The sequence below is a fragment of the Onychostoma macrolepis genome, chromosome 24 (genome assembly GCF_012432095.1).
Source record: "Onychostoma macrolepis isolate SWU-2019 chromosome 24, ASM1243209v1, whole genome shotgun sequence".
Lineage (NCBI taxonomy): Eukaryota > Metazoa > Chordata > Actinopteri > Cypriniformes > Cyprinidae > Onychostoma > Onychostoma macrolepis.
Genome location: NC_081178.1, coordinates 15750721 through 15776383, shown reverse-complemented (window position 1 = coordinate 15776383; position 25663 = coordinate 15750721). Strand labels below are relative to the sequence as shown.

Here is a 25663-nt window from a genome sequence, read left to right as displayed (position 1 = left end):
GGCATGCGATTATTGCATCCAGCTGCTGCTGATCAGAGCGTGAGTATAAGTAGGCAGCAGGTGTAGCGCATATTCAGGTTTTCACTGAGGAGCCGAGCTGGTGACCCGGCCGCTCAGCGGTGGTACAGCAGCCGTGGCGACGGGACGTGACGTCTCCGTTCCCTCCTTCAGGGAACGAGGGTTACATACGTAACCGAGACGTTCCCTTTCAGTCGGTCACTCCGAGTCACGTCGGGTGACCGACGAATTGGGATCCCTACCAAAGGGCCATGGATACTGCCCCTTCCAGTGTCCTGTGGAAGCCTCCTGTGCCCCTACTCTTTGGCGTAGGTCAGGGCTCACTACAAGAAGACCAGTTACTGTTGCTATGGCACTACCCACTCAGTAAGACTGGATAACACTGGGAAAATGTACCCGTTCCACTTGGAACAGGAACGCTGCGGAAGCCCATCCATCCCGAAGGAGGTTCAGAAGCACTTACACATATAACAACCGTTTAGGTGAATATGGAAGATTAGAGGTGATTGTAGCCTCTTCGGCAATGGCAGGAAGTCTGCCGGGGAAACACGGGCTCTGAGGCTATACCGTGGACTTACACATATGGGATCCAATTAGGTCTCTACATATGGAACCCAGCCCTCTACCGGTTCTCACGGATTCATCGAGTGAGGGCCCGGCGCCAGACGTTCCGCCACGTCTGGCTACCGAGGGGACGGAGGAGCTCGACAGGGTCTACCGTATGGACTCTCTGGAGCAGTTTTAGCAAGCCGACCCGAAACCAGAGCCTCTCAGTGCTTCTACCCGTTTGAGGTGAGAACAGAGGAGGAAACCGGTTCCACACGGAGGCTATAGAATCTAGCGAATGTGTTAGGGGTCGCCCAGCCCGCAGCTCTACAAATATCTGCCAGCGAGGCGCCGCGAGCCAGCGCCCAGGAGGATGCAACACTTCTAGTAGAGTGAGCTCTCAAGCTGAACGGGCAGGGCACACCCTGTGCCTGATAAGCCAGGGTGATGGCGTCCACTATCCAGTGGGCCATCCTCTGCTTAGAGATGGCATTCCCCTTCTGCCGGCCTTCATTGAAGACTCCAGAGTCTTCATTGAAAGAAACTTCAGCTCGACTGTCTGCAAAGGCTCAAATGGTCCCTGCTGTAGTGCTCTGAGCACTAGAGACAGGTCCCAAGAGGGTATAGAGGGGGGCCGTGGGGGATTTAACCTTCTTGCCCCCCTAAGGAACCTGATGACCAAGTCATGCTTCCCCACCGACTTCCCTTCCACGGGGTTGTGGTTGGCAGCAATCGCAGCCACATAGACTTTAAGGGTGGAGGGAGACAGCCTTCGCTCCAACCCTTGCTGCAAGAAGGACAGCACGACTCTGATCCGGCACTTCCGGGGGTCTTCTTGGTGAGAAGAACGCATTCGACGAGCAGGTTCCACTTCAAGGCGTAAGCATGTCTTATAGACGACGCTCTCGCCGAAGTGATGGTGTCAACTACCTCCTGGGGTAGGTCACCTAGAACCTCCGAGTCATGTCCGGGACCAGACATTAAGTTTCCAGGAGGTCTGGACGCGGATGCCATAAGGTGCCCCATCTCTGAGTCAGTAGATCCTTCCTCAGAGGAATCTGCCAAGGAGGGGCTGTCACGAGGAGCATCAGTTCCGGGAACCAAGTCCGAGTGGGCCAGTACGGCGCCACGAGCAGGACCTGCTCCTCATCCTCCCTGATCTTGCGCAGTGTCTATGCGAGAAGGCTCACTGGGGGAAACGCATACTTGCGAAGGCCCCGCGGCCAGCTGTGTGCCAGTGCGTCCGTGCCGAGTGTTCCCTCGGTCAGGGAGTAAAACAACTGGCAATGAGAGGTCTCTAGAGAAGCAAACAGGTCTACCTGAGCGAGTCCAAAACATCTCCAAATCAGCTGGACCGTCTGGGGAAGGAGTCTCCACTCTCCGGGGAGCGCAGCTCGTGACAGCTCGTCGGCTGCCCGGTTGAGCAAGCCCGGAATGTGAATGGCACGAAGCGACCTCAGATGCTTCTGACTCCAGAGGAGAAGGTGGCGGGCGCCAGTGCAGTTGGGGGCCCGTCAAAACCCCCGATACTGCAAGCCCGTCGAACGTGGCCCCCCAGCCGGTGGTGGAGGCATCCGTGTAAACCACAGCATGCCTGGAGACCTGTTCCAGGGAACTCCTGCCCAGAAAAACGAGAGGTCTGACCACTTCTGGGGTGAAGGTTTGGCGGCAAGCCGGTGTGACTCGGACCCGGTGAGTGCCGCGTTGCCACGTCCACCTTGAGACTCGGCCATGGAGCCCGGGTTGAAACGGTCTCATATGAAGCAGCCCCTGCGGCGTGACTGCTGCTGCAGCTGCCATATGCCCCAGGAGCCTCTGAAATCGTTTCAGCGTCCTGCTTTTGAATGTGTTCGGGCAGTTCAACACCGACTGAGCACGTTCCTGCATGAGGCGTGCTGTCTGATCGACCGAATCCAACTCCATACCGAGAAAAGAGATCCTCTGCGTCAGGGAGAGTTTGCTCTTTTCTCAGCTGACCCGAAGGCCCAACTGGCTGAGGTGCCAGAGCACCAAGTCCCTGTGTTCGCACAACTGAGACTGAGCCAGTATGAGCCAGTCGTCGAGGTAGTTGAGAATGCGAACGCCCTGTTCTCTCAGGGAAACAAGGGCTGCCTCCGTAACTTTCGTGAAGACACGGGGCGACAGGGACAGCCTGAAGGGCAGGACCTTGCACTGATATGCCTGTCCCTCAAACGCAAACTGCAGGAATGGCCTGTGGTGCGGAAGGATCGACACATGGAAGTACGCATCCTTCAGGTCGATCGCTGCAAACCAATTTCTGGGACGGACGCACCCGAAGATGCATTTCTGCGTGAGCATCTTGAACGGAAGTTTATGAAGGGCCCCGTTCAAGACACGCAGATCCAAGATTGGTCTCAACCCACCACCTTTCTTGGGTACAATGAGGTAAGGGCTGTAAAACCCCGTCCTCATATCGGCTGGAGGGACCGGCTCTATCGCATCTTCGCTAGTAGGACTGCGATCTCTGCACGCAAGACAGGAGCATCTGCCACCTTCACAGAAGTGAAGTGGACGCCCCTGAACTTGGGAGGACGCCGGGCGAACTGATTCGCATATCCGAGTCTGATGGTCTGACGGAGCCAACGAGACAGACTGGGAAGCGCTAGCCAGGCTCCCAGAAACCGCACAAGTGGCACCGACAGAGCCACCGACGTACCCACGGTGGGGCAGCGAAGGGGAACGCAGGGACCCAGCTCGGGCGTCTCGTTGCCGGTCCGAAGCGGGGTCAGTGTGTGTGCAACACCAACCTGCATTCTGGCAGAGGGTGCGTGAGTAGTACGATTGGCCGCACTCTCGAGCCGCCCACAGCTGCTCACTGGCGAGAGAGGGGGATGAGTGTGGTCCGGCGTTGGTCCATCCACGACTCTCCATGCCCTTTTGGGACCCAGAGACAGAGACAACCGCCTCTTGTCGAGGTTTGTTTTTAGTTTTTATTGTTTGAAACAAAAGATTCTCCACCTGGCCCTCCTCCGGGGGAGGGAGAGGTGCATCCACCATCTCCCAAAGCAGTTTCCTCTCTCTCTCTGGGTCACCCGTCCCGGGGCCTCTTGCTCTTCAGAGCACCGCCAGGTTTGACGGGGGCCAGGGCGGCCTGCCTACGCCCAGCTCCGCGGCGCCGCTTCTGGAGGCTGCTGCGGATGAGGTGCGGGAGCGGGGGCTGACGCAGGGGGCCGCCCTCGGTGACGAGCAGGCCGGGGCAGAACATGTTGGATCGCCTCAGTCTGCTCCTGTGCAGCCGAGAACTGCTGGGCCACGTTCTCGACTGCGTCGCCGAAGAGGCCAGTCTGGGACACAGGGACCTTGAGGAACCGAACTTTGTCGGCGTCCCTATGTCAACCAGACACAGCCAGAGGTGGACCACAAGTGTGGACATCGCATGACCCAGAGACCGCGCAGTGGCCTTCATCGCTTGTAGAGTGAGGTCAGTAGCGGTACAAAGCTCTTTCAGAACTTCCGGATCGTGACCACCCTCGTGCATGTCCCTCAGTACTTTTAGCCTGAAGAACCTGCAGTAACGCCGTAGTGTAAGGTGGAGGCAGCTTCTCCACAGGCCACATAAGCATCGCCGGACAGACCAGACGAACACCTACAGGCCCGGAAGAGGAGGCACAGTTTGCCCTGCTGGGTGGAGGCGGTATTAGGACACAACTGCATAGCAACCGACCGCTCCACCGGGGGGACCCCCGTATACCCCCTAGCTGCACCACCATCGAGGGTGGTGAGGGAGGAGGATCTAACAGGTCGGTTTCTGGCAGTAAAAGTTACCATCCACGACCTGGTAAGCTCCCCATGCACCTCCGGGAAGAGAGGCACTGGGGGGGGCAGGGCGCTGAGAACCAGCACAAGCTACCCCGAGAAACCAGTCGTCCAACCTTGAAGGCTCGGGACACGGTGGAGGTCTCCACTCGAGCCCTACCCTCTCAGCGGCCCGGGAAAGCATAGCCGTCATTTCCGCCTCTGATTCAGGCATTGCCACTGCCGGTGCAGCAGCGCAACCGAATCTTCTTCCCCAGGAAGCTCCGGCTCACCCTCCGATGCAGCGATCGACATCCGGTCGTTGGGAGGAGCGCCAAGGATACTGCCGGTACGCTCCGTGTAGAGGGCCCAGCACGTTCCATTGACAGCTCACTGGTTTCGGAGCGCAAGAGGAGCAATTGTCCCTCGAGGGTTGGTTCCCTGGAGGGTTTGCCACCACTGTAATCCTCAGACCACCCGTGCCACCGCCTGAAGTAGTCCTCGCCTGTCTGCAGCCAGAACGAGAACCAGATCGAGGCAGAGGCAACAGGGCTCCGCCCCTTTGTCGAGGTAACGGAGCCTGGCCGCAACTCCGAGATGATCACCTTCCCAATGAGAAGAAGATTCATCCACGGACGCCACCTCAGCGTGCTTACTGCCCAGGCACGTGAGGCAGCGATCGTGACCATCACCCAGCGCCAGGTAACGACCGCATCCAGAAACGCACGGGTGACACGTTGTCTGTAGCAAGACCCAACTCGTCTTTACAAAGACATAAAGTCGAGTTTGCCAGATGCAACGTCATCTTTAAAAAGACGCACCCATGAATGCTCTTTTAGGGAAAAAGCTCTTTTAGCGTGCTGAAGCACACAGGGGAGATGGTCGCCTGCAACACAAACAGGGGGTAGTGCAACCTGATGTGCGCAATCCACTCGACATGGGAAGAACCACCGCCGCTGTAGCGCCGTACCACCAGCACAAGAGTCTTCCAAAGAGCGTGCTCAACTCGTTGAATTCACTCGTCAGCAGAAGTCAGGAGCAGAACGATGTAACCGCTCGGCTCCGAAGCGAAAAGCTGAATATGCGCTGCACCTGCTGCCTACTTATACTCACGCTGTGATCAGCGGCAGCTGGATGCAATAATCGCATGCCAATGTGCATTGGCTCGTTTAGTTACACTCGAAGTGGATTGGTCTCTCTAAGCGAGATCCCAATTCGTCGGTCACCCGACGTGACTCGGAGTGACCGACTGAAAGGTAACTATATATATATATATATATATATATATATAAACATAAGAAATGTTTCTTGAGCATCATATGAGCATATTAGAATGTGACACTGAAGACTGGAATAATGGCTGCTGAAGATTCAGCTTTGCCATCACAGGAATAGTATTTTGATTTTACTATATTTTTAATCAAGTAATTGCAGTTGTGCAGACTTCCTTCAGACATTAGAGACTTCCTTCAAAAACATTTAAACAGTCCTACCGACCCCAAATGTTTGAGCGGTGGTGTGTGTTTGTCTCTGCACATAAATCACAGATAGGAGAAAGCATTTTAACAGAAAAAAAATACGCATTCCACTTTTAACAACCAAGTCTTTTCAGCTAACTTTGTTTGCAAGAAGCATCATTAAACTTTAATGATACCTTGTAGCCAAGTGAATAGCAAGAATGAGTAAAGCAATTTAAAATAAATCAGCAGAATACTTATCTCATTAATACATTTAAAATGAATCAGTGGAATGTTTACCTCATTAATATTGATTACATGCGTAAGCAGGCTGTTCATGCTCACAGACACGTATCAATGGCCTTGACAGCACATGTAATGATACTTTTGTGGCCTGTTTGATCTTATCCTCTAGTTGCAAAGGGTGTCAGACGACCCAACAGTCACATGCACGTCCTGGATCTAATTCTTCTTTCTTCCTTCACTTAAGCAGGGCTGAGATGAAAATCAAATGTGCGCTAGTACTAAAAGCTCGATCTGAACACCATGAGAGGTCTATATTGACAAAAAAAGACATGCAAAGACAGTTAGTTCAGTGCTCGTTGTAAAATAACTTTCACATCAGCCGGTCACATGATGGACAGCTGTGTTAAAAGGGTGGCATTATTAGAAATTGCCTCTTTGAGGATGTCAAGGGATGGGAAGAAGTTTATGGAAAATTTTCCCCCGAAGTCACTTTCAGGGATCACAGTCTTTGCGACTCACCTCTCTGTGTACTTGCCATAATTGTAAGAGTACACCTAATTGTGTAACCCACACCTGAAGGGATGTCAAGCTCCGTCTACTTAATTAGACTGTCGAGGGAGAGGTAATTAACCTAATACAGTTTAATTACACAAAGTGCGTGTCCCTGAATGTTTAATCAAATGTTTATTTTGGTGTTCAATTCTGCGTGCAATAGACTGGAATCATTAAACTTTGAAGTCATGGAAACAGTCAGTAGTCAGTGAAGATATAGTGGTTATGTTTGATTTTAACAATTGATGAGCAATTTTTTTGCTGTCTGTAAATAATAAATGGCAGTATGTACAGTATTGTATGAAGAAACCTGACCGTGGCTTTTTTCATGTGTAAGTGCTATTGGAATCAAGAAAGTTCTTGACCATTTTTTCACCATTTTAGCACAGCGGTTCTTAACCAGTAGGTTGAAACCTACTAGGGGGCCTCAGCAAACTTACTAGAGAATGACTTGAAAGTATTTAAATTAAACAATTAAAAATAATAAAAATATTTTTTATCATTATTTTTTACAAATATTATTGATAGTGTATATGGTGGGGGCCTTTTAGCATTATAGGAACTAGTATCCAATGGTGCCCAATGTCCAATAGTGTTACAAATGCAGTACAGTAGATATTGTTCATGAATTTAGTTGATGCCATTGTTCATAATATTGTTAATGAATTTTCCATATTCATACTTGTATATACATTGGTGGTCAAATGTTTGAATTAATTAAATTCCCATCAAATTTTTAACGTAAAGAAGTCTATTATGCTTACTAAGGCTGCATTTATTTGATCAGAAATACAGTAAAAACAGTACTATTTTTACTATTTGAACCTATTTTTTATTGGAATATATTTTAAAATGCAATTTACTCTTGTGATGCAAAGCTGAATTTTCAGCAGCCCTCGATATTTTGTGGATTTTTTTTCCCTCAGAATTCTTTGATAAATAGAAAGTTCAAAAGAACAGAATTTATTTAAAATATTTTAACATTATAAACATTATAAATGTTTTTATTATCACCTTTGATCAATTTAATGCATATTTGCTGAATAAAAGCATTGATTTCTATTAAAAACACACACATACCTCAAATATTTGAATGGTACTATATCATGATTTCTGCGTAAATATGAAGCAGCACAACTGCAATAAAGCAGTTTCTTGAGCATCAAATCAGCATATTTTTTTTACATTTTTTATAAAGAATCGTGTGACAATAAAGACTGAAGTAATAACTACTGAAAATTCAGCTTTGCATCACATGAATAAATTACATTACATAGAAAGCAGTTATTTTAAATTGTAATACTATTTCACAATATTAGCATTTTCATTGTATTTTTGAGCACATAAATGCAGCCTTGGTGAACATAAAAGACTTAAAACATTTAAAAATTGTAATGTTTCCAAACTTTTGACAAGTACTGTATATTTAATAAAGCATATATGTAAGTTATAGTTTTGTTCTATATTTTTATATTAATATAAATATTATTTAATGTAATGTACATATTATTTTCTTTATTCTGTGAATATGTTCTGTTTAACCAAGCTGTCTACAATTCAGTTGATTGCTATTGTAAAAAAGTTAGAAGATTCATAGTGTGCCATTTATCTGACAATGCCAGCTGGACACTCTCAGATAAGGGGCATTTTAATGGCTCCGGGAGGCACTGCAGTTTAATAATTAGATCTAAAGGTGACTTTTGATTTTACTACGAGGGTGGGCCGGCGTATGTGCTAAAGGAGAGAGGCAGGTTTCACTTAATCTCACCGGGAGAAAAAGCCACTGAAAACCAATAGATTAGATTGCAAATTAAGATCACAATCTGGGTGCTCTCAAGCAAGGATGGAGATAGAATCGATAGGTCTCACACCGGGTCAAAGAACAATTCAGAGGGAACCTATTAAAGCAGCAGAAAGTGAGGGGAAAATCACATTTCCATTGCATCAGCGTGTGCAAAACCAGTACGATAAGCAATGAATAAATTATTGCATGCTTTACTGCAAGGTCAGCTGGGTGGCATGTCTTCTCCCATGGCGCTACATCCCACGCTAGGAAGAACATACCCACACGCGGGTCAAAGTCTTCAACCTTCCTTGTACAGTGCACACATACACGTACACTAAATCCGATTCTTCTTAAACTTTTTTATTTCATAAGCCTTGTTCGTCCAGGGCTGGATAATGATTCTACACCAGGACGTTGTGCTTAACCTCTGCCTGGGCTCTGCATGTGGGAAGCTGCTCGCTATGAGATGAGCACCATCTTTAACATTGAAAATGAAGCGTATCTAGCATTGAAACCTGGCCAATCAATCTCATCTCTCATCAAGTTTTTTTCCTTGCATACTTGTGATTATTTATGTGATAAAAGGGGTAATAACACGATGCCCACAACGCCGCACCGTGCTACTTGTGAGAGGCTGTAAATTTTCCTAAAATATAACCACGTTCATTATTTATAATGTGCTGAAGAGGCATGTTTTGGGCATTATTTATATGCAAGTTCTTCTCAGATTTGTGTCAGCGTTTTGTTTCAAGCTTGATCTTTTAAAATATGAAGGTCGTCGTGTTATGTTGGCTCCTTTTGGGTTTTTACCAGAGCCAGTTACCTTCAGATATTTCATCTTTGTTTTTGTTTTTTATTTTGCCAAGTGCTATGCTGAAACGTGTCAAGACTTTTCCTTGAGAAGTTAATCTGATGTATTTTTTGTTGCCTGTCATCTTTTATGCAGATGTTAAAGAGCCAACCAGTGTGTTTATGAGCTCATGCAGTAATTTCAAAGAGTGCACAGATGGAACAAACTCACAGTGTCCGCACTGAGTCAGCACTGAGAAACTGTACTTATTTTTGATCTAGGGTATATTTGAAATGCAAATAGAACTTTTTATGCACAGAAGAGCTTCATGGGACCACAAAAAATATGTTTTTAATCCTACCTTATTCTGAATGTAAAATATTCTTCTTTATTTTAAACCTCAAGCTCTTCTACTCTCATTAAATTGCTTGTCAAAATATGTCCACAAGGTGGAGATGTGCTCATTAGCTATTAGCTGTTGGCTAGCCATATGGAAACACAAACCCCTTCAATAGATTTCATTATTCATAGCTTAAAGTTTAATACTAGGACCTGCCTGTTGGTTTGTATGGGCAAGATCATGAAAATTGGCCCACCAAACTGTCATAACATAAAAAGATGCATAGAACCACTGCAATATATATATATATATATATATATATATATAACATTTCTATTTCTACTGTTCTTTTGAACATTCTATTCATCAAAGAATCCTGAAAGAACATTTATTACAGTTTCCACAACAATTTTAAGAATCATAACTGTTTTTAACATTGATAATAATAAGAATCTTGAGCAGCAAATCAACATATTAGAATAATTTCTGAAGGATCATGTGACATAATGACTGGAGTAATAACTGCTGAAAACTGAGCCTTGTCTTCACACACAGGAATAAAATATATTAAAATAGAAAACAGCTATTTTAATTGTAGTAATTTTTTCACAATATTAGTATTTTAATCAAATAATTTCAACCTTGGTAAGCATAAGAGACTGTCAAACACATCTTAAAATCTTACCAACATTTAACAATGCTTAAATGGAATTTTTTGCAAACTAATTTTCATAATTAGTATAAATCAGGTACAACAATGTGGAGAAAAGAAGAGAAAAAAAAAAAAGAGATCCAAATTCCTTTTTAGGTTAATTTCAACCAATTAACAACTTTTGTCACAACTAAGTGCTTACTTCCATTGTAAATCATGTGATTGTCACATTTTACTAAATTTTCTGGTGCGTCAAGGATCTAGACAACTTCCTATATCACCTATTCAAAGGTCCAGCCATATTTAATACAATTTCATTCCCATTCCTGCATGATTTCAGTTCATGCTTGCTTCTCAGCAAACTGGCCACACAAAGAGGACTGCACAGCTATATGATTTTCCTGTAGAAAGAGAGACAAAAATAGTCAGCTTCAATCAGTGACGTGTACAGAAAGCCTGCGGAGTGTTTTTCTATCCAATTGCAATCCAATGTCATGAAACTGTACACCACGCTCCTTATTATAAAGTCTGAAAGGAATCATAAGCTTGAGTGCACTCATGACCTCTAGTATTGACCTCTATGAGTGGCTTGGTACGGGAGGAAGATGCCTTTCATTACTCGGCGCACTTGACAGCGATGCATCTCAAGCTGGTCCATTCATACCTTTCCTGCCAAATAAAGCAGAGCATTAAGTGTGCAGAGGTTATATGGACTCTAACGCTACTAAAAGTCCCTCTGTCGGTTGCTTTTTCTCAGTAAGTGGCCTGGGATAGAGTAAAGGAGACAGATGGTGGCGTGCCTGAAAATAAGATTAACGCGGGTGGAAGGGGTGTGAGACAAGTGAACAAACACTCTCAATGAATGACCCAACCTATGCTCGATTTGATTCTGCTTGATTGGATTCAATTCATTAGGAAAATATGAGTTAGTATATTAAAATGATCACTCGTGCATACATTTGTAATGCGCTTAACCTGTCTGAGCTTTTCTCAATTGCGTTTTTGCAGCTACATCAGTAAGTACAGATCTACGGATAATTAAGAGGACTTAGAGCTCAAAGGTTTTGGCCGACATAATGGAATATCCTCCTTAAACTGCTAGATGTCACGCACAGAGAGCTTAAGAGATTCAGCTGAAAGACAATGCAAAGCAGTACTCACAATGCTAATCCTGTAGATTTCACAAAGGTCTTGCAAAACAGCAAAATATGAAAGCACACATATTTTCATGACTTATTGTCATGAAGAGTCATATACGGAAGTGTATGGAATATGTACTTGAAATAATATCGTTACTTTTGGGTAATATCATTTCAAAATAAAATAAATAAATAAATAGATAAATAAATACATACATACATATATAACCAAAGTTCTGGCATGAAACTCTAGATGGCGCAGTCTGATAGGTCTAACTCAATCTGACATATTGACATCATTATCTTTAGGTACAGCTGATTGGCTCTCTCCTGTATCAGCAGCCAATAAGCTCGCTGCTCAAATACTTGGCTAGTGTTTTTTGTAGCAGTAGCAGTGTACTTCAGAAACTCCTCACCTTCCCCAGCTCCACCTGTATAGATCTGCTACGGGGTGATGATGTATGCTATGGGGGTTGTTCATGTATTTGACCCGGGCCACAAACCCAGTCTTAAGTAGCACGGGTATATTTCACGAGTTCAAACTTACATATAATAAACAGAGTAAAGGTTGTGCGTGTTTGTCATGCTGGGAGGGCTCTGAGCTCTGAATTTTGACCCGAACCCAGAATACCCACCTAGGATATGAATAGTTGTAAGTGCGGAGATGGGGTGGTGGAGGGATGCTGGAAAACAGGTCTGCTGTGTATATTTACAACTCTTATCTTGTTAATTAGGTTGAGTACTGATTGTGCTCCTCTTGTGTTAATTAGGTTAATTATCTGAACGTGCTCCTCCCGAACTTTGTCAATAAAACTTAATTTGTGCCAATAGCCAAAAATACATTGTATGGGTCAAAATGATTGATTTTCATGAAGATCATGTTCCATTAAGGTATTTTGTAAATTTCCTACCGTAAATATAAAAAAACTTAACTTTTGATTAGTAATATGCATTACTAAGAACTTCATTTGGACAACTTTAAAGGTGATTTTCTCAGTATTTAGAATTATTATTTTTCTTTTTTCAGATTCCAGATTTTCAAATAGTTGTATCTTGACCAGATATTGTCCTATCCTAACAAACCACACATCAATGGAAAGCTTATTTATGCTTTCAGATGATGAGATACATCTCAAATTGACCCTTATGAGTGGTTGTGTGGTCCAGGGTCACATATGTTATGTGCAGCAGCAGTATTTCTTACATGCTCACAGCAGCATGTTGTGAATGTATTGGCAGTAGCAAGTATATATATATATATATATATATATGTGACCCTGGACCAGTTGTTCAAATTAAGTTCTTAGCAATGCATATTACTAATTGAAAATTAAGTTTTGATACATTTACAGTAAGAAATTTACAAAATATCTTCATGGAACATGATCTTTACTTAATATCCTAATGATTTTTGGCATAAAAGAAAAATTGATAATTTTGACCCAAACAATGTATTTTTGGCTATTGCTACAAATATATCCCAGCGACTTAAGACTGGTTTTGTGGTCCAGGGTCACATATATATATATACTTCATTATATGTACTGGTAACATTTTAACATCAAGTATATGAATCAAACAATATATTAAAATACATGTAAATCAATACCTTTTAAAACACTGAAACACATTATCCTTTAAATTATTTATACATTAAAAAGTAGAATTGGATCAACTGCATAATAAATTACATTTAAAATCAATATATTTTAAAATGTTCTTCTGTACGCTTTTATGAAATACAATTCCAGGACATTATTTCATAGCATATAGTGAATTATCCAGAAGGTTTTTGCTAATGGAAATGACAAGAGAAAGGGACATTCTCATGCAGTTTTGAAAATGTATTTTTTTCATAATAAGTAGTTTTTGTAGTATGTATCCTTAAGTGTTTATTACTGACAAAAAGACATACATAAATGTTAATAAATATTAATAAATATTATCCATGTATCTGTCCAGTCCTCCACAAGCAGTTGAATTTAGGGGGAACAAAACATTAATATAATTTAAAACTATTAATTTTATGATACTTGCATGAATGTTGTAGATACACATGGAGAACATAGGAATTGGAAACATGCTAAAACAAATCCATAATTGTACACAAGCTACCTATTACACATCTTATCATAGACATACTGTACTTTTAAATCTTCCTTTTCTCCTAAATGTCTTACATGCAGGACTTAAACTGACTGTTAATGTCCATATAAACTGAGTAAAAATGTCAGATATTCTCATATCATTAATATTAAGGCATACCCAGCAGCCAGATAACGGACTGACCTTTGTAGAAAGGAAGAACATCCTCTTTCTGTGGACTGATAAGGCTTCTTATGTGAAAAGCTGGAAAAAAGCCAATAATGAAATTAGTACCACTAGAATACCACTGCCGCTCCCTATACGCAGAGTACGCAGTTTGCGTAGGGTACCAACTCCCTGGGGGGCACCATCCCAGATGCTCCAGAAAACCCCCCCAAAAAACATTTTTTTCAACATTACATGCCATTACAAATGCCTGCAAAGGGAGCCAAATTCCTGGTCATTGCTGCTGCTATACTTACAGGACGATCATATCCTTGTTTAATATACTGACCAAACATTTAATTCAAATATCCACTTAATCTTTAATTTCTGGCCACCTTTTTGCTATAGATGACACAGCCTCTATGATTTCTTCAACATAAAACATGTGGAGATCTGTAATTTGTAAATAATGCAATTTAATTACAATTTATTTATTTACTTTTATATTTTATTAAAGTTCTGTTTTGACCCCTATAATAGGCGTTTTATTTTTTTACTTCCATAACATTTGAGGGAGGGGGCACAACAATACAATCCTGCGTAGGGCACCCATTTGGCCAGCAGCGGCCCTGTAGATAGGTATGGTAGAAACCAGCCAGAAGAAGCTGAAAAATATGCATTGTACATAGAGACTATAGCATTTGCATCTCGAGTCTGATCAGCCACAACAAACCACTGACAGGTGAAGTAAATAGCATGGTCATGGGCGCCCAAGTCTCATGTGGGGAATGATGGCTAGACCATCTGGTCTAACCATACAAAGCTCAAATTTCTGAAAAACTTGATTCTGGGTATGATAGAAAGGTGTCAGAACACAGTTTGATGCATTTGGATCCATGATGGACCCTGTCCACTGCTGAAAGCACCAACAATGGATACGTGAGAGTCAGAATGAAGCAATGGAGGAAGGTTGCCTGGTCTGATGAATCACGTTTTCTTTTAGATCAGGTAGATGGCCGTGTGCGTTGTTTACCTGAGGAGGAGATGGTAGAAGCATGCACTATGGGAAGAAGGCAGGTCTGTGGAGGTAGTGTTATGCTCTGGGCAGTGTTCTGCTGGGAAACCCTTGTTCCTGGCTTTCATGCAGATGTTACTTTGGCCCACCTACCTGAATGATTGTTGCAGACCATGTACATCCCTCCATGCCAATGGTGTTTTCTGATGGCAGTGACATTTGTCAGTAGGATAATGCACTTGCCACACTGCAAAAATCGTTGGACATGACAAATAGATCAAGGTGTTGCCTTGGCCTTCAAATTCCCTAGATCCCAATCCAATTGAGCATCTGCTGGATGTGCTGGACCAACAAATCTGATCCATGGAGGCCCCACCTCACAACTTGCAGGATTTAAAGGGGTCATGACATGGATTTGTTTTTTAAAATTATTTTACTATGCTCCTTGAAGTTAATGTTACGTAATGTTCACAGAGTATTTATTTATTTTTTTCAGATAAAACTCAAATAAATGTGGAAAAATTATTATTTTCAACCCTCTTTATGACCCTCTGTCTAAAATGACGTGTTTTTAAGGGGTGTGTCCTTTAAGGCTTGTCAGTAATCGGTCACTTTTTTGATTGGCTAATGTCATTGCATAGGAAACAGTATTAATGCCCCCTCGCCATTGCATGTGAGTGTTTTGACAACATAATCACAATAAAACGGGAATTTCCAGACAAAGTATTATCAAATCATTTACTTACGGTTTGTGATGCAGCTGCAGTCAGATCTAGTTTAGATCTAGCTCTGTTTAAACCAAACGTGTCAAAGCAAACGTTCTTTCACTCCATTTGTCCTATTGACGACAGACTCAAGCATTATGACTGTATCCGAAAGCAAACGTGCATCTATATACTTTATCTGGTGTAATATAACGCCAGTGATTGTAATTTCCATTTGCATTCGACGCGACATGACACTCGCATTCAGCATGATCACGTGCCAAGCCGTTAAGCAGCTGAACGCCAGTGGCCAGGGCCTATGGTGAGAAGATGACTATTCATCGATGTCTTGCTCTGGAGGCAGTGTTTATGCAAATGTTTGCGGTTGCTAACTTGCAGGTTGTTTCAATGGTACAAAGACCCCTTATATGCCAAAAGATCAAGGAAAATTTTATTTTGAATAAAATAACCCCTTAGAAGGATCTAGATACCACTCAACACATTCAGAGGTTTTTTCGCCGATGCATCAAAGCTGTTTTAGCAGCACAATATTAGTCAGGAGGTTGTGGTTGATCAGTGTTATTTTATTTCAAAACTGAATTTTATTAGGTATGGGTACCATTCTAACTATTGTGATCTTGGTATCTCAGCTATTAACATTGTTGTTTCTAGTTTCCAGTCAATGGATGTTTTTCTTGAATTACTAAAATCTGATAGAAGTATTATTTAAAAAAGAGAATAATAATAAGAATTATTATTATTATTAATGCATGTAAATGTAATTAACATTATGCAGAGATCCTCTAAATATACAGTATGTATACAGAACTTCAGGTGAGAAATCATGCTGAGATGCATTTTACTGTAAATACAAATGAGCTTTGCTGTTGCTAATCTGTCAGATAAAAATGATAAGATACTAATATGAACTAATATGACCTCATTTTATTTATTTTTCTGGGAATGTAGCCCAAATAGAGTAATGGTCACACAACATTGGTGTATTTAGAGTTTTCTGACCATTTCAATTAGATTTTGAATACTCAAATGAGATCAGTCATGACATGTACATCATCTGCATGATCATTGTCCATGTAATGTAATATGACTAGAAGTATTACATAGTAAAATAGGCACCGGCAGGCTATTCAAAAGTTTATACCAACCAGAGGAGACCATACTATTCAATGAAACCCATTTGAGATGATAGAGCATCACTTTTGTGTGATGCACCTAAAGTGAAGTATCTTATTTAAGTAAGTATGATTAAGCACAACCAACACATCTTTGACTTTAAGTTGTTTGTCTTTTTCAGATTGGTGCATTAGACCAATACTTCACTGGTAGGAACAGATTTAATTGACTTGTAATGTTATTATATCCTTTTATGATACATCTCTCTTATTATTCCTCTCTTGTAGGACGCTTCGGATAAAAGGTTCTGCTAAATTAAAAAAATATAAATATAAATTGAGTTTTTTTCTTGTTCTCACATTCCTGTCCCTTATAATCTGACTCATTCTGTTTATTAAGTTATGTGCCAGCCTGGCTCAATAAGAAAAAGATACAGTTTCCTCAGAAGTTTTAATTGACCGCTCTGTATTTATTGCACTTTTTGTTGTTCCATCCTCATCAGTTTATTTCATACGTGCATGTTCATAATACTTAATGTTCATGTAACTCCCGATCGCTTTTCCACATTTGCGGGTAAAAAAAAAATAGGGAAGCCCATTTCCTCAATGTAATAAAAAATAAATACGATAATTGCGACTTCATCTCACAATTCAGACTTTTTTCCCTTGCACTTCTGAGTTTATATCTCATAATTTATTCTGGAAAAAAAAAGAAGAAAAAGAATTAAAAGATGCAAACTCGCAATTCTGACTTTTTAACATTTTTTATATATCTTGCAGTTCCAGTGTCACGTTGCTGGTTGCAGGGACAAGGCATAGTACAGGCAAGATCTAATTATAGCAGTATATTTAATAAACAAAACTCAAGAAAATTAAACAAACGTAGCAGCACGGGAGTACAGCAATGATATGACAAGTAGTAAACCAACTAGTAGCAAGAAGAACAGAAAATCAGCTGAAACAAACAAAGGAATATATGCACTGACAAGCTTAAAACCATGGCAATCAACAAGGAAATACTCAAACCAATGGAAAACATGGATGAAACCTGACATCTGAGTTTATATCTAGCAATTCTGAGGGTACGTTTACATGTCAGTGATTGTACGGATTTTACTTTGCATTGCTGAAAAGTTTCATGCACAGGCGACAATAATGTTGTTATAATGATCCCCGTTCACACAGATCTGCAAAAACTAATAAAATGCTGTATTTTCCATGTCAGGCCAGTAGTTGGCGATGTTACTTGGTAAAGTAACACTACGCGCACTGTTTTCATAGATTACATAGAGACGATAGCGGTATGGTTTTCAAAAACGTGCACTTTGAAACCCGTTTTCAAAAGTTTGCATGCAGACCCCCAAACTGCTGTTGATATGTGCTGTAAATGATTGGCCAAAACGCATTCAAAGTTTTCAGTTTTTTGTTGAAAATGACGTTGTGTAAGCACCTTATCCAGTTTCTATCTTGCAATTCAGACTTTGTTTTCTCAGAATTCTGAGTTTACATAACGCAATTCTTCCTGTTTTTATGCCACAAAATAACAAAGGTAATTGCGACTCACAATTCTGACATTTCTTTCCTCGCAGTTGGGAGCTCATATCTCACAATTCAGACTTTTTTCTCTGAATTGAGAGTTTATATCTTACAATTTTACATTATATTGTGACATCTCACAATCCTGACTTTATTATATTTTGCAGTTTACAGTTTACATCTCGTACACTCTCAGAAATAAAGGTAGAAAAGCTGTTACTGGGGCGGTACCTTTTCAAATGGTACACTTTTGTACCTATTAGGTTCAAAAATGTACACTTTAAGTACTAATATGTGACCCTGGATGACAAAACCAGTCTTAAGTGTTAATTTTTCAAAATTAAGATTTATACATCATCTGAAAGCTGAATAAATAAGCTTTCCATTGATGTATGGTTTGTTAGGATCTGAAAATCTGGAATCTGAGGGTGCAAAAAAATCTAAATATTGAGAAAATTGCCTTTAAAGTTGTCCAAATGAAGTTCTTAGCAATGCATATTACTAATCAAAAATTAAGTTTTGATACATTTACGGTAAGAAATTTGCAAAATATCTTCAGGGAACATGATCTTTACTTAATATCCTAATGATTTTTGGCATAAAAGAAAAATTGATAATTTTGACCCATATAATGTATTTTTGGCTATTGCAACAAATATACCCCAGCGACTTAAGACTGGTTTTGTGGTCCAGGGTCACATGTGTATCTTTAAGGTACCAAAATGGACCCTTTAGGTACAAACATGTACCGTTTGATAAGGTACTGCCCCAGTGACAGCTTTTGTTCCTTTATTTCTGAGAGTGTAGATAGATGTGAGATATAAATATAATAATACTATTATGCAGTAACTGCTTTAACAATACTATTATTGGATTAACTAACTAAAAGTGGAAGCGCTAACCTAACTACATTTCTCAGTAATTTGACAGTAGTAGCATTTACAGTAATGAACTACTTTAACAAACAGCAATGTAACGCAATTTACAGTAATGTCTATAATAATTTAATTATTGTATAGTCAATTCATTCTAGTAAATCGATTCATTCTAACCTAAGGCCCGTTCACACCTAGAATGATAACTATAAAGATAACTATATTAGCGTCCACTCCAGCAGTTGTAATGAATCGATTTACTAATGAATTGACTATAAAATAATTAAACTACTATAGACATTACTATAAACTGCGCTACGTGATATCATCTGTTTATTCGAAGCACTTGCTCGTCTGCCACTTTAAATTCTCAAGCTCATTATAGCAGGATTGATTCTGATTGGGTGTTAATGTTTTTATCATTCTTCATCTGGAAAAAATAAAAAGTTCTGAAAGTGATTCCAACGATAATGTTTCTCTGTGCCTTTATCGTTATAGCTGTGGTGTGTACTCTGCTATTCTTTAATATTGAGAACGATTTTTAGAACTATATCTTTATGGTTATTTGTATAGTTATCATCAATAATGTGAACAGGCCTCTACAGATCACAAAATAAAGCAAAAATCCTCAATAAGCAGTGGTTTACGGTCATTTAAAATCATTAGCCGTTGTTAGGCAGAACATGTTAGGCAGAACGTTGAGTGTCTATATACCAGGCAAGGTTTCATAAAATAAACACACAGCAACAAAAGTTTTATCATTTATTGATAATAACAAATAATTAATCATTCTTCCACCAAGCAATGTAGTTCTTTAACAATGGTTAGCAGAATGGTTGCCAAACAACACACAGACGCAGTGGTGCAGTTATGCTGATGTAATGAGGTCGCAGGTGTGTGTTTATACAGTGTTTTACAACCGCTTTGAATGTGACTCAGCTAATTATAAGAACCAGTGTCATGATCATGTCAAAGGGTTTCTAACCTCATTCTGGTTTTATGAAGTCAAGGACCAGATATTGAGCCAAGAGGCAGAATTCTGGAACGTCTTGAACTGAAAGTACAGAGTGTGTTAGCTTTGAAGTTAATGACACAAAATTATATTTTTATGAATTCTTCAAGACAAGTATGCATAATATATGTAGATGCAAGCAGTTTGATGGTAAATCTAACATGTAGTTCACTGCAGGTATAAAATACTTCATAGTGTTAATTTCTGTAAGTACAGCAAGTGCAGATTATTAACATAATCACCTGTCCATTTGGGCTCTCTGCTCTCAATTATGTAGGTATAAAGCTGATAATGCTCAGTTCCTGAGTCTTTTAAAAAGTAGTTTCAAAGACATTTGGGGGTTGTGGAGGAGTTTGCCCATGGCAATCAATCTCTACATGAGTTAAGATCGTGTTTCATTGTTCTGTGAAAAGCTTTACATGCAGTCCAACTGGCCTATTACAGTATAAAGGCACTTAGTAATATGCTATGGGTCAGTAAGGACAACTGGGAACATTTATCAGAACAATGAGTGATATTTAAAGCCGGTGAGATGGGAGGTTGGGAAAACATGGTATGTTTAATTGTTGTCATAAGGAAAACTGGACTTCTAGGATAGTGCCTATCACGTGGATCTTTGTGGAAAGGAACGTTGCACCCTTTTATGGTGTTCATTGTGATTTTATTTGCTTTGTGGTGGTGAGGATACTAATGTAGAGTAATTAAACTGTCAGGAAATTACTGAAATATGACCTTGGGGAAGGCAAACATGCAGGCATGGTTTTGCACATGCTCATGACAGGTGTTTCCAGAAAACAGAACAGATATTTAATACACACCAGCTAAGCTAATAAGAGCCTCTGAAACAGAGTCTTTAACATAGGACACTATGGATACCAAGGGTTGATTTTTTAATTAAAACTAATGGACAACTTCTTTATTTCTTTCTTTCTTTCTTTCGGTAATTTTCAAATGTTATTTAATGTATAGGTTGCATTCTTTTCACCCTTTGACTTACCATTTTAATATGAAACTGTTAACATTTAAAACTTAAAATATTATGAATAATTACATTTTTAAAATTGTGCTTCTGTAGAGAAATTTACTCTGTATTAATTACTATGTGGTATCTATCCATTCGTCCTTCTATCTATCTATCTATCTATCTATCTATCTATCTATCTATCTATCTATCTATCTATCCATCTATCTATCCGTCTATCTATCCGTCTATCTATCCGTCTATCTATCCGTCTATCTATCCGTCTATCTATCTATCTATCTGTCTGTCTATCTATCTATCCGTCTTTCTATCTATCCATCTATCTATCTGTCTTTCTGTCTATCCATCTATCTATCCATCTATCCATCTATCCATCTATCCATCTATCCATCTATCCATCTATCCATCTATCTATCCAAATAACTCAGGATGTTATCAACCACAACTGAAGATTCAGTCTTAAACTGTGTTTCAAAGGAAAGCAATTCTCCTGTGATGGGCATTGGTTGCGTGCTGTTTATTATAACAATCACAATCTCTCATTTTAAATGATAAATGAGATACAAACATTTGAATGGACTTGAAGTGGAATGGATGGATATGGGACAATCTGTTTGTCCTTATCTGACGTGGTAAAAAAACACGAGCATGATGAGTATGCCCCTGTGTTTAGCTTTCTCTCTTATGTTTATAAATAATCATAAAGTTGGGGCAGCTGCTCAAAACTCACTTGCACAAACCTCATAAATATTTCTGCCCACTCGAGAGTATTTCATGGACTATCAATGCAATGAAAGTTGCAGATGCGTTTTACAAACTGCTCACGTTGATTACCTAGTTTCCTGACACTTGCGACCAACGCTTGTGGTGTATTATGCAAAACATTTATGAATTTTGAAATATATAACTTCAGCTGTTGAAATCGTAGGAGGCAGGTAGTAAACAAGCACACCGCATCCACAGAGAGAATACGGTAATTCTTGATATCCCCATGATACGCAATAATCTCTAGTTAATGATGTATTTTATCAAATAATCCTTCTTCATAAACAGTATGCCCACTTTTAATTCCAGCCTTTCCTTTCCCAAATGAATATTGCATAATCCATGCGATCGACGGCTTGGGGAGTCCAGCTGAGTCTGGCTTGATTTGATCTTGTAGCAAAGGACTGCTTTGAGATAAAATATCAAGGGGATTTACCTTAGAGACAGATTGGAGTGTGAGCTTTATCAGATCACGCGCGGTCGTGTTAGGAGGTTCAAGGGAAAAAGGGCGGACAGTTTGGGGACAAGCCTCAAAAATATGATTAATATTAAGGGCAGATTTTTTGAACGTGAGCTTTACAATGTGAGAATCCTTTTGTTAAGTGTCAAAGAAGGGTCAACATTCATTTTAGAGCTGTCAGAACATAATTCATTTTAAAAGCATTCATTATTAATGTGTATTCTATTTTGTACAGTGAGGCATATTAAAAAACTACACCGAAAAATGTAAGCCTATATGTATGGTTTATGTATTTACATTACATATAACATTTCCATCCATAAAAAGTAATAATGCATATTTGTCAGTCATACATACAGTATATGAAACAAATAAGAATGAGATTTACTGTTTGTAATAGTACTAATATACTAAATACTTTTTAAATACACAATAACCAGGTTTATGCATCTCTCATCAATAAATCCAATTTATTATATGTAAACCAATCTCATACATTTTAATTAATTAAATCTTCTAACTAATTGATCCATGTTCATACTTTTTTTTAACTGATTTCCACAATTCTGCATTCACAATTAACAGATTTATCCTGTTTCTTAGGAATGTGAATAAATATATTTACATATAACATGAACAAATGATTATTTGTATACAGTACATAATATTATATTACTTTAATATTATATTTATCTTCTTTTCTTTTCGATAACCTAATAATTTTTACAAGCAAAAGCTAACAACGATGAGGAAGAAAGTTTTTTATTTATTTATTTATTTTATACATTTATTTTTAAAGTTATTATTATGTTCTACTGTTTCTTATATCTTTATTGACAAGTTTTAATATCTATGTTTCATTTTAGAGCTGTCATGGGACTAATTCACATACAGTAAATGTATATTAAATATGAAATAAAAATACACTTACATATGCATTAAATATGTATTACATATGACAATATGATTATTTATATAAAACCAAATAGATGTAAATACTTAATAATAAGTGGTATATTATTATAATACTTAAATTAGATTATATTTATATTCTATTCAATTTACTATGTTCTATAACCTAATAATTTTAATATGTGAAAGCTACAAACAATGGGGGACCTCATCAAAAAGTCATTATCCTTCAATATTATTTGTACAACTTTTCTAATTTTACCTTGTAAATAATGCAAGGGTTTAACCAAAGACAAACCAAAAATCCATATTTTTAAACTTTAATCTACTCTGAGGGAAGCCACAAGAAAGTGCTTTTTTTCAGAAATCCTTTTTTCAGTTCTGGGAAGTAATAAAACACATGAAACCACAGGCCATTGTCCAGACATGTACTTTTACATTTACCATAAACATTTGAAGTACTAAAATCTCATGTCAAATTAGCATGACCTTTAATGATTGCATCAGATGACATTACCTCTGAGTGAGAGCCACTGTAACTGGATCTCCTTCAACCAACACAGTATATAACTCACTTCATGTTGAGAGAGAGGAAGACCACAGCGCTCAACTGCTCAGCAGACACATCATCTAGGTAGGAAAGAGTTCCTTTTCTTTATGGCATCTAATAAAAAACATTTTAATAAGTAGTTTGTGATGCATGTGGTAGAGAACAGAGATATTATGATAAATGATTAATATATGTTCAATTACAATTATGAAATGCGCCATTATATTCTATTTAAGTACAGCCTGGTGCTGTGTGATTTGTTATGGATTTTAAGCTAAATATATATTTTTGATAAAACATTTGGCTAATTTCACTTGTGTTTTGTTCTTCATTTTTTGTGAATAATAAAAGGTTTTATTGTTATTTATTTATTTATTTTAGAAATTTATTTTAGAAATTTATTTATTATGATGTTTTACTGTTGCTTATACTTTGACAGGTTTTTAATAACAAATCTGTTGTTGAGGTCATTGTTAACAGATGCATAGCTTGCATGCTTGATGAAATAAAGACTACCAGTAATCACATTATAGATCATGAGCAAATTTGGCAGAACTACAATGAGTATTTTCTCCGCTGTTATATGCTGTGAATTGTTAGAAGACTTTAAAAATGATTTGATGACAACAAAAACAAAAGAAAAATAATCTGCATCTCTGCACACCTGTGTGACGGGCCATATTCCAAGAACAGACTGCTGCGTTTATAGCAGCCCGGGTCTGTCTCATTTAGCAGTGTTTGCTCACTGCTTGGCAACCATCTTTAGTGCTTCATCTCAAAAATAAAAAGACTTCCTGTATACACTGTGTCTGCTGCAAATTACACAGACGGAAATCCATCAATTAGTGCACTTATCTGACAGAGGATACAATGCATTTGGATTGAAATGAGATTTTCTATTGCAAAGTTCTCAAATTGGACAGTTTTGCAAGAATGGTCTTACACAAAAGACGAAGACTGCATTGCTTCAATCTGAATTTAAAAACATGTGGATGCTGTCATAAATGTACAACTTGACAACATATTCAATTTTTCATCTTAACTTTGTTACTAATTGCTAACTTTCATGATTACTCTCATATAGAAAATCATTTTAGTAAATCAGTTTCTTTGGATTGTTTATTTCTATGAACCTGTTAAAAATAATAATAATAATAATAATAATAATATTTAAAATAGCCATAAGCCTTTAGTTTACATCATGGCCATGGGCCATGACCTAATATTTGCTAGTCAAAACTGGGTAGTATTCAAAAGAGGGACAATTTATACACTACAGAGCATTTGATTGAACAAAACGAATGTTATATTAATGTTTATACTGTTGTTTTTATCTAGTTGTATTAGTTAATTTTGAATTTTAGTGTGAATGTATCTTCTATTTTGTGTGTTTATGTTTTGTATAGCTAAATGCTACTCTGATAGCAAAAATAATTTTGATATACTGATTATATTTACAATGGGGTCAGTAATATTTTTGGAAATAAATTAATACTTTTTGTTCATCACTGATCAGAAGTGACAGTAAAGACATCTATAAGGTTACAAAATATTTCTATATATAAAAAAAAAGATTTTCTTTTGAACTTTCTGCTCATCAAATAATCCTGAAATGCTGGTTTCCAAAATAAATAAATAAAACATTAAGCAGTAACTGTTTTCAACATTGATAATAAGAAATGTTTCTTGAGCATCAAATCAACATATTAGAATGATTTTTGAAGGATCATGTGATCATTCACTTAAGACTGGAGTAATGACTGATAATATAAATATATATAAAAAATATTACTGATTTTACTGTATTTTAATCAAATATATGCATCCTTCATGAGCATAAGAGACTTCTTACAAAACATTAAAAAATCTTTCCGACTTCATTGAAACTGGATGACCTCAAAGCTATCGCATGGACTAAAAACCAAAACTTTTACGTTTTTGACACAGTTACTGTATATTAAGTTGGTTGTTTTATAGTTTTATTAGTATTAAATATTTGTTTTATGTGTTTATAAATATTTATATCAGATAAATATTCTGATAGCAAAAATAAAGTATATAATCTATAGTTATATATTTAAAAAGATTTTGCATTAGCTTCAGCGTAGTACAGTAGCTTGTGAAGAAACAGCAACATTTTCAGATGGGTTGCTCGACTGTAATTCAACACAGCAAAAACAGGCATAT

General features: G+C 39.0%; 2 protein-coding genes across 3 annotated transcripts in view; both read left to right on the top strand.

Annotated features, from left to right (window-relative positions):
• LOC131533119 (transcription factor 21) overlaps positions 1-25663 on the top strand; it is a 190013-nt gene that overhangs the window by 126394 nt on the left and 37956 nt on the right. The window lies entirely within an intron of this gene.
• trpa1b (transient receptor potential cation channel, subfamily A, member 1b) overlaps positions 1-25663 on the top strand; it is a 65432-nt gene that overhangs the window by 10476 nt on the left and 29293 nt on the right. The window contains exon 1 of one of the 2 annotated variants that reach the window (XM_058765190.1): positions 23518-23560. The exons of the other annotated variant lie outside the window; for it this stretch is intronic. The gene's annotated coding sequence lies outside the window, so the exon portion shown is untranslated. Of the gene's footprint in view, positions 1-23517; positions 23561-25663 lie in introns of those variants that run through there. 2 annotated transcript variants of the gene reach the window in all.